The sequence below is a fragment of the Opisthorchis viverrini genome, assembly GCF_000715545.1.
Source record: "Opisthorchis viverrini unplaced genomic scaffold opera_v5_165, whole genome shotgun sequence".
NCBI lineage: Eukaryota > Metazoa > Platyhelminthes > Trematoda > Opisthorchiida > Opisthorchiidae > Opisthorchis > Opisthorchis viverrini.
In genome coordinates, this window is record NW_008751822.1 from 58,681 (window position 1) to 67,962 (window position 9,282).

Here is a 9,282-nt window from a genome sequence, read left to right on the forward strand (position 1 = left end):
AACCAGCTACCACTTAAGTAACTAATGGAAAATGTGGGTCAGGCAAGTTCATTGATGATTTCAGTTGAAGATCCTTTGACGAGAAACCAGTCTTTGAGGAGGTCCACACTAGACACTCTGTTAGCTTTGTAATGGTGTTTCCATTTCCGCGGAATGAGAACCATTCTAATATCTAGTGCGGTAATTCTTCTATTCCTAATCTTCACCCTGTTGTTTTCAAACTTTTACGCCTTTACAACACCCAAACAGAAAGTGGTAATGTTAGTTGAATGTTTCATATATTGTCTTGGTGGCGGCGCGGCGAAAAATACTTCATGCTTCGCGGATTAACAAAGCCTATAACAGTGTAAAAAACGTCAGCAGTGCATTCTACGCCAACATTTGGCTGAAATTTCTCGTCCAAATTTCGTATTCCAACAAAACTCCCTGCAACATGGAAAATTATGGGTAAGAAGAAAGCAGTGAATTTTGGTGCACAAATTATGGGAAGAAGAAAGCAGTGAATTTTGGTGCACTGTTTGTTGTCTGTTGGCTGGTTCCGCAAAAATAGGTGCAATAATCAAGAAAAAATATATAAAAAAATAGAGTTCAAATGATCAAAGATGCCTCAGTCTTCACCAGTTTTATAAAAATGTGGGAGTTGATAACTGCCGCTCTAAAAAGTCGCCGCATGTGCTGTTCGGTGAATTTTCCTGTCTGCCAAAAAACATAAATCTATCTATTCTTCGATGTTTTATGCTTGGTTCCTTGCTTTCCGTCTGCCATACTGTGACCGAGTCACATGGTTGAGGCAGGCATTCAGACAAGCAGAGCGCCTGAATTCTCTGTAGTACGTGTGTGAGGTATTAATCACAATGTGCAAGGTGTGGGGAACTCCGGTCACTGAATCGAGCGATTTCATCTACCACTTTGGGTAAAAAACAACCGCTTTCTGGAATATTCCATGTGGGTTTTCAAGTTACCCAGATCAGCCAGAAACGTGTGGCAGCATATACATCTCCTCAAAACGGGACAACCTGAGAAAAACCTCAATAGCTCTTGTGCATGGCCTCGGTCTTTCGCGGCGGCAGATTGTTGTGCAGTAGTGGACAACACGGCTACTTTTTACTTTAGGCACTTAGCGCCAGAGGCACATGCTCTTCTTTGCAGGCAAGTGTGATACTTTTTAGGAACTTGGCATTGCCGAACAGATGATACTCCCTCAGCCACTCTCATTTGCACACAAATTTGGCACTGATAGGAGATTTGACCGACTTCAGCTAAGTCCCTCTTTTACGTCCGTGCTGCACCGGACCACCTCATGTTTGAGTTGGTATGACATTCTAGATAGCACAATTCACCTCTCATAAGGTGCTTGGTGCAAACGTTTCAGCTGAATTCATTTCAGTCTCTCGTCAATACCAAATTTGCGTAAAAATGTGAATATTGTCGAATTCTGTCCATTTGTGTTCAGCTAGAACTCAAGGCTGACGGAATCTCTGGAAATAAACCTACTTGGTAAGCCCCAAGAAGAGAGAAACCGATTGTGTGCTGTCGAAGGACTTTCATCAACGTTATGAATAATGTGTTACGCCTAACTAGTAATCCTTAATTTCAAGGTGAATAAAATTACAGGTAAAACATGTTTCTGTTTACCCTGATGGAATTTCGAAGAAATCCACACCACTCCGATTAAATTGTGTGGAAATTCTCAAATACAGTAATTTTATTTGAAAATATCGAAGTGCTTGATGTCCAAAGTCAAAATTTGCTACCATTGTAACAGTGATATTACTGATTGGGGGCATGCGAGTAGTATGCTTTCTCGTAAATCCGCTTCGCGGCTCTTGAAAAGTAAGATCTATTGCGAGAAAACATACTACTCGCATTCTCCCCCATCAGTTGTATTTCCGTTACAGCCGTAGCAAATTTTGATTTTTGGCATCACAACTTCGATGTTTTTTTAATTAAAATTACTGTATTTGAGAATTCCTACACATCATTACACCACGACAGATAAATGAACAGATTTTTCCTGCACAATATTTGAACCAACCACTTCAATCAGCAGAAACTTTCAAGTAAAAGTGAACACCCTTCATTTTATTAGGAGTGCCCTTTTAAGGACAAAGACCTGAAGTTACGATGGTGAAAAGTTACAACTGCGCTCTCAATCTTTGGTGGCGTTTCTGCACAAGAACTTTAGAACAGCCGGTTTGATGTATGGCCCGAGTGGGGATGACGGAGCAATATCACCAAAACAGCGTATCTTCAGTAACAAACTAAGCATAACGGATAATCGTAGTTCAAATGCACGCTTTTTGACATCTTGTTTTTACAAGGGCGGTTTTCCGCAAAAACAGCCTATCTGTGCAATGTGGCACGCAACGACTCTCGCTAAACTCCTCCTAATGTTCTCTCCAAATTATTACTTCGTTAAAGTTTGTCTACTTGTGTAACTTTCTAAATGAGAACCGTTCAGGTGGATAGAACACGATAAGGCTCTCGGTCACCTCGGACAGGATGTAAATGACAATGCCATCCAAGCTGTTTCAATCAAATCAATTCATCAGTGTGCTGAACAATTTATCTGTTATTGAGATATATTTTTCAAGGCATTTTTATTACTAATCTAAGAGTTGTCAACATGTAGCCTTCTTCTATTTACCCCTGGTAAGTCCTAAAATTTTGCAACCGTATGTAAACCCGGGCGTCCCCGCCTACCTGTAGACTGTATCCTTCACTGACAGCCTACTGCTGGACGAAGGTGATTCAAAAGGCGGTGACGTTTACTCTGTCAGCGATGCTACTGATCAACTAGATTCCGTTACTCAGAAAAGTGTTTTACGAAACTTTAGGATGTTAGAGGAAACATTTGACCATAGTCGCGTCTGTCTACATAGAGCAATGCTATCGTCAAATAAAAGTTTGCTCCAGGTAAAAAAAGACTATAACTCATCAGCTTTATGTTTAACCCAAAGGAAGATACCATGAGATGATCTCAGTAGAATTCAGCCGAATTCTGGTCCCACGAAATTCAAAAATGCTTGTTAAGCACCTCAAAAAGATAACTGTTTGCATCCTAGGCGGATTCTACCCTTTAATCTTTACTTCCCTTTGAAGAAAGTATTTCTAAAGATGAGCCTTCTATGATTTTTCATCTTTGTGTTCCTCAGGCTTTTCTAGGTGGATTCTACCCTTCAATCTTTACTTCCTTTTGGGGAAAGTATTTCTAAAGATGAGACCAACACGAGCCTTCTACGATTTTTCATCTTTGTGTTCCTCAGGCTTTAGGTGATTTGTAGGCACCAGATCAGACCTCCTACGGGACCTTCTTAATCTGCCTCAAACAAGGCAGGACAAAGACAGTAACTGTTCTGATTCCACTACGGTTTTCGCTTTTATTGTGTGCTTCAACTTTTGTTGCCGTTAAATAATTTGTGTAACCCTGATACGTCAGTCTATATGTTGCTTGTAGTGTGCGGGCACGCTGTTCATATCTTTACCATTTAATGCATATCAACAATGTTGCGAGCTGATTAGGAGTCACATGCGTCTTCATAACATAGACAATAGCAATCCTTATCTGTTAAATTAGTTTTCAACGGCTGTGATTTTAAACGAGTGTTTTACCCTGTACCACCACCATACATACAGAACCGCGTAATATCCATTTTGGAACACATCCGACACACAAAGAGTATTAGAAACAGTGACACTGAAAAGCAAGAACAAGTAACTATGATTCATTGATAATGTAAACGTGCGTTATCCCGAACCAAGCCTGGTTTCTGAACTAATTTTCTAAAGTAAGATCACCGGAGAAGAACGTATTATTTACCTGTTAGAACGGATTCCCTATTTTGAGGTGGAAACTTTGAGTGCATTTTAAACTTAGTTGTAAGTTTTTCAGCCTCTGCACCGAAACTCTCCCTTTCTATCATGAATCACGACAAGACCTTAATATTACGGTGCATTTGCTTGTTTAAACCTCCAAGGTCTGTAACACGAATGAACGCGAACTGTCAAGTTAATGCCTTTTCTGACGGTACCCACATTAAGGTTTACCTTAATAAAACGCCTGTAATTATACAGCACGTCAAAACGTCATTCACCGTACGTGCATTGTAGGCAGAATGATCTGACCAGCCCTGTCCACCGGTTAAACTTTTTATTCCACGATGACAGCTTCCATTTGATCTGCGTTCGTGTAACTCCTGGCAAGGGTGGCTTGGTAGGGAATCAGTTTACCGTGCGTAGTCAGCAAATCATGTTTTCCAGTTCGGAGATTTTTTCCGCAAAAAACTGGTTGACGTCAATTAGTTTGTTTTGTTCTACGTTAGAAGAGAAAAACGAAGTTTTCCCATGGTTAATCTTTAGTTCAGTTTGGTGAGCTGGAAACCAGTGAACTGGCTTTGCGCTTGTTCACCAGGTGGCTGATGATCTGTTCGCCGAGCTTGGCAGTTGACTTGAAAACGTTTCGTCACCATACGAGTTGACATCGTCAGTACGCAGTTGATTATGTCTGTGCACTGATGATGTCTATTTGTATGGTGACGAAACGATTTCGTCTACTGCCAAGCACGGAAAACGGCTCAACAGCCACCTGATCAACAACCAATAAACTCACTTGAGCTACTCATGTTTCAACACACGAACTGGCTTCTGCACTTGCTTCGCCCGCGTCCTATTTGAGTAAGTAATGTGGGGCCTCTTGCATATCATGCGAAGAGTAAAGCAGTTCAGGACAGAATGAAAGCAACTTATCAGATGTATTAAGATCGGACACAGTGTGTATGTGGGTAGCTGTTCACTGTGAGGCTAGTGAAAACGAGATCACGTGGTGTGGAGCTAAACTCTAGAAAGCTGAATGAAGTAAATGCCTAAGTAACAGTAAGCTAAACAAGACCAGACACTCAACTGTGATTAGGAGAATCTTAGATAGTCTTCTCTGGCGGTTCATTTGAGTACGTTGCTGACGGTTAACAATAAGAATGGAACAGCTTACATTTTCCTGACCGATGGGATTGATCTTCCCAGGCATACCTAACACGATGATTTCCCCTACTGAGGGTCTTTTGGTGGACAATGTGTTTCTGTGTCATGTGCAGATAACAAGAAAATGACACTTAAATCAAATCAGATTTCTCGTGCATAATCGGGATGAATAACCATGGTTTTCTTGAATTTTTGATGGCAACTGGTACAGAGGGTTAATTCTACAAACCCTTTTTAAACTGCCGCTGTGCAAACTGTCTGTCTCATTCTACCAATACAGCACCATCAGTTAAGATACTTCAGTTGCCGGCACAGATGTAAAATCAGGTAGTGAGGAATTCGCGACTCTCATAGTCGAAATTTCAACCAAAGTCGTCCTCAGCTGGCAAGCCAAAAAGCATTGTACGTTTGTGACCGAATAGGATTGTCACTATGTTAACTCATCTGGTTTCAAATCTCTCTAGAGTTTCGTGGGATGCATACAACAAATGGTCGGTGGCTTCCAGCGTGGACTTGAGTAGCGAGCCAAAAATTCAGTTGGGATATACACACAATTTCCCTCCCCTCACTTGCATCGATTAGAGATTTTATAAGGAGTGTAATATGCACGCTATGGAAGCACCAGGGGACAGTGATTCTCCGTGAGGCAGGTGTTCATGACAATTTCTGTGGATGGAAAACTGAAACAAAGCACATGAGCCAAAGCCCAGTAAGCAAGGTTGTACATCATCAATACTTACATATAAATCAATCAAACTGACAGACACTGTATACTACACTGGCCTCCTTTTTGAAGAACACCGTCCCTGGTGTACCATTGCCTACCTGAACCGGCCGGTGCTATTGGTGTGGTGCGTTAAGCTGGTGAGCGTGTGCACAGGTTGCTGTATCTGGGGCCGCGTCTACCGTGTGTGAGTGAGCAACGTGCTAGCTCTGAGGCCTGTATGGACATATATAGATCCAGGATCTTTGTGATAGGTCTACTCTGTTTATGGTAACCATCCTGGCAGGGTTGCGAAGGCAGGTGCTCACGACAATTTCTGTGGATGGAAAACAGAAATAAAGCTCATGAGCCAAAGCCCAATACTTACACAACTTTGCCTTGTGAATCTTGTGTGTTCATGTGCTTCTGCATGGCAAACGTCCCCGAGTTCAGTGTTCACCCAATCTTTCCGATATTCCGCTACATCATGATTCCGTCCGAAACATCAAAAAACAAAGCATATTGAGATACCTATTTGAAAAAGTTGGAATGTGAACCTATTAGGAACAGCTGCTGGCATCGAACTTACCTACACCTGCAAAGGTCAAGTAAAAAAGACTCAAAAATAAAATGCTCCAGTTCTGCTTTGGCATACGACAGTTCATTTTCGGTCAAGGAAACTATCCATAGATAAACAGCTTTACAGTATCCATCGGGGACACGCTGTACTTTTCCTGGGTTTCGCACCGAATTCGCTTCGGTGAGACACTATGCAGTACTGGACCTTTAGGAACATGGAAGCATCCATACAAAATTTGGTAAGGTGTGGCAAATGACGTACCGCTGATTGGTGAAATCCAATTTTGTACAGAAATAGCCTTTCCTGAGGAGTTTTGTCGGACTTCTAGGATTGTAGAGAAGTTTACCTGAAGTGTTTCACAAAATGTGAGGTTATTTAATCACAGGGTTGTAATTTATTATTTTATAGGTGAAGCATTACTATGAAAAATTATTTGCTTGAAACAAAATGGCTGAACTACCTGTTTTAAAGCAAGTGAGTCACTTCATTGTGGAAAAAAATTACCGGAATTTAGACGATGGTTATCTTCCACGATCTGACTGCCTAGCTTTGAAACTACGATATTTTTGTGAATTTGTTCTCTACATTAGTATTTCATGGCTCATCCTGGCAACATGACTATTGTTCAGTGGTTATCAAAATTTGGTTTAACTGTATCATTAGCTGAACAAAGCTGTCAATTTTTTATTGCATTTGAGCTCACTAGCTGCTGTCTTTAGAACTTTTGTCCATTTTCTGTACTATTTATTACTGTTAAGGCGAAAGCACTTAATTAATAACGAACGACGTTTGGGCGTGATGCGTGACGGTCTTTGATAAGTATATGGGCGAACAACTGGGAGTCAGCGATGGAATTCAATTGTCCAACGTTTTGGTCACCACAGGTGGTAGGTTGACCGAACAAGAATTGCTGGACAAAGTCACCCATCTCAGTTCTTTTCGGAGTGACTGAATCGACCTGGGTTCTAAGGCTTCAAGGTCAAAGCTAGAACGGATGACAGATAGGTGCTGCTCGCCGTCAGAACACATTCAGTAACTATCGTGCATGTACCATCAGGGAATCACAGCGTTCTGCCTGACGAAGCCAGGTTCATTCAGAATAGTACGGCATCACACAAGAAGTGGCAACTAACACCCAACACTGCCGCCTGGTGGTCAGGGTGGACATCGTCCCCATACCACTTGCTTGTCCACTGCAGCGGCTGCGTACTCACCCCACTATACATATGTCCACGTGGGTCCCGCCAAATGGACGGCTGAATTCGATGCACTTAAAAAATCTATGACTCAGATGAGTCGCGCTGCATCCCAACTGTATCTGTCGTTTACATTTTTCTTCGACGAAGTTTCGCGCTGAAAACAAACTAGACTGCTTTTTAACGGAATTTGCAAACTGCGTAAAACTTGTGTTCAGCTGAAACATAATGTTGGGAGAAACGCAAGAACAACCTCAACCTGATGATCCTGGAAAGGGGTGAAACCGGTCATCGGTTAATTATTAGTTTTCAATAACCTTCCGAATAGCGTACTCACCACTAACATTTTGGTGCCAGTTTTTTAGTTGTTTTTTCATCTTCTGAGTAAACTTTTTAAGTAACCTTCCAAAATCCAGTCACATTCTAAAAATCAAGACCAATTACACCCTAGAATCAGCTTCCGTCAGTTTTATAAATCAAACTAAAAACATACTGAATTTAATAATGGTATGAGTGGGATTGGTAGTTTTAAAATGAAATGTCATCCCGTCATTGGAGTTAGTCTATGCCGAAAAGCTGAGAAGCACTCTTAAATAGTTTTGTTCCTGGTGGGACTCATCAGCATGGCATACTTCATAAAAGTCTATAAAGTCCTGAACCAGCAGTTGAACACCAAACCGTTTGGGCCATGAGCGGCTGATCAGCACAGTGATAGCTGGCTTCAGACATGATATAGTGCCACCAACCCCTCATTCATGGAGACTACATCACGTGGTCACGATTTGACTGGCTCCTCGAAAGACACCTTCTCATATGGAAGCTTCATTTGTCTTGCGGAATTATTCTTCCTCTGAGATACTTATAGACTTATGGAGCATGGCTATATAGGAGGCTCTGTTGGGAGAATAATATAACAAGACGGGTGTCTATGAAGTTATCACTCAAGCAGTAAGTGACCACGGGACATCTACTGTGTGGTTGAATGATGAGTGGCATCATACCTTTTCCAAGTGCCGAGGTCCAAGTACAGCCGAAAGGTTAAATGTTCCAAGTAATAGCGGCAGTTTCTAAACTCCATTGATTTTCACGAGATGCTCCTCGTGGATGATCCCAGTAAGAAGCAAGCAGCTGTAAAGTGCCTCTTAGCCTTCTAGCATAGATTCGTTTCACTAACAAGAAGAAATTCCAATAGCTTACTTGGACTACATCCCAAACTCTTCTTTGGGGTAGAAAACAAATAATGACTTTTAGAATCTCCTTGTAAACACGGGTTAGAGTGAAAAGGGAAATAATGCTGCGCACACTTTAAAGGGTAGTGAAAGGTGTGTAAAAAAGTAAAATATAAGCGAAATTTGGAGTCATCATTGCGGGTTGAAAACAGCCTCTCAATTCGTATGCGTAAATAATGCTGAGTTTTCAAAAGGGCACTAGCCCTCTTCAGGTCAACCAGGAAAAGTGGCGAACATCAGAATATTCCACTATTATAATAACACATTCGCAAGATGTCTGAATCTGTAACACAAATCAGAGTTGACGCTAATGGAGTAGAGACAGGCGTTCTGGAACAATACAGACATTTCTGACAGACTGTTTAAATTTCAATCAGGTTTAGTTTGCAACCCAGAGGCAAAGGAGCATGAACTGAACGGTTTGAATGTCGACCATGCAATTAGTTGAATTTTTAGGACGCAGCTCTCATTCGGGTAGTGATTTCACATTCGCCAGATATGTTCCTGCTTTTGGGAGCTACGTGGTTGCATATGAAATACAGTATATTCCTGGGTACAACAGAACAGTTATACTCGCACTGTTCCAGAAACTAGGAT